At 43.0% G+C, this 1,576-nt stretch overlaps 1 pseudogene; it reads left to right on the top strand.

Moving 5' to 3' along the window:
• The first annotated feature begins 910 nt into the window (after nt 1–910).
• On the top strand, nt 911–1,164 carry LOC117977739 (cytochrome c oxidase subunit NDUFA4-like; annotated as a pseudogene).
• Nucleotides 1,165–1,576: the final 412 nt, after the last annotated feature.

Raw genomic sequence — 1,576 nt, 5'->3', positions numbered from 1 at the left:
TGCAAATGATCACAAATAAGAGAATGTGTAGATAAACTGTGGTGTATGCATACCATGATATACTATGTAGCAAGGCAAATGGGTGAACTGCAGTTTTATGCTCAACAATGGATCAATGTTAGTATAAGTATGAAAAAAGCAGTTACCACAAGACTACATGCAGTATGACAACCTTTTCATAAAATTCAAAATCAAGCAAAACTGAACAGTATAATTGCCAGGTGCAGCGGCTCACGCCTGTAATCTCAGCACTTTGGGAGGCAGACGTGGGTGGAGTGGTTGAGTCCAGGAATAGGAGACCAGCCTGCGCAACATGGCTAAACCCCATCTCTACAAATAATTAGCCAGGCATCACGGCGCGTGTTTGTGCTCCCAGGTACTTGGGAGGCTGAGGTGGGAGAATCACCTGAGCTGGGGAGGTTGAGGCTGCAGTGAGCCAAAATCGTAAGTATATATTTATATATATATACGAGCTGGGGAGGTTGAGGCTGCAGTGAGCCAAAATCATAAGTATATATATATATATATGTGTGTGTGTGTGTGTGTGTGTGTGTACTTATTTGCAATAAAAATCAAAGAAATACCAAGTACACAATTCAGGTTAGGGTTGCTTCTAGTGGGAGTGAAGAGGGTCAGGAGGATGCAGTGAGGGGGAGCTCAGAGGTGGATGTAAGTTACTGGTAATAGTCTAGTTTTTGGATTGGGTAATAGGTAAATGGGAGAACACTATATTATAAAATAAATAAACAAATAGGGCCTGACATCAATCATGAGTAGCATGTTATGAAACCAGGAGTATTGTTAACTCAATTCTATATAGCCTAAGTCTCCTCCAAACATCAAATGCTGCATTGGATTACTTAGACCCGGGCCTGAAATATTTGTTCTTCCCTCCTTCCAGGCTACGCAGATGCTCCCCCAGCTCTTTGGTCAGGCCAGGAAGCAGTCGAGTGTGATATCTCTCTCTTTGTATATATGTGAGCAGGAGGCACCAGAGCAGGGCTGCATGTCTTGCATCTGGTACTGTTTAACCCAGGTGTTAGCTGGGACAGAAAGAATCCCCCAGAACCCTGGAATAAACTGGGTCCCAATGATCAATACAAGTTCTACTCGGTGAATGTAGATTACAGCAAACTGAAAAAGAATGTCCAGACTTCTAAATGAAATGTTTCCCTACAAAGCAATTTAGAATGAAGGTCTTCCAGAGGCCCTTTGCACAATTTCCCCCTTAACTAGGAAATATTTCTCCTCTAAGTGCACTAAAATCATGTTAGCGTATCGTGTTGGGTTTTAACACTGATTAGTAAATATGTTTACCCATTTATTATGAAGAACATGACAAAGGAAAAAGGATACGGACGAACAGCCAGATGAAAGAGATGCATAGGACACAGTATGTGGGAAGGGGCATGGAGCTTCCACGCCCTCTCCAGGTGCACCTCCCTCCAGGAACTTCCATGTGTTCAGCTATGCGGAAGTTCTCTTCTCCCCAAATTCTTATCCTAACAAATAGAGAGCCCCCGGGCTCAGTCCTTGGTCTGATTCTTTCCTTTAACTACACTCTTGTCATAGCTGA

The sequence above is a fragment of the Pan paniscus genome, chromosome X (assembly GCF_029289425.2).
Source record: "Pan paniscus chromosome X, NHGRI_mPanPan1-v2.0_pri, whole genome shotgun sequence".
In the NCBI taxonomy this organism is placed as follows: Eukaryota; Metazoa; Chordata; class Mammalia; order Primates; family Hominidae; genus Pan; species Pan paniscus.
This window is presented reverse-complemented; position numbering and strand designations above follow the sequence as displayed.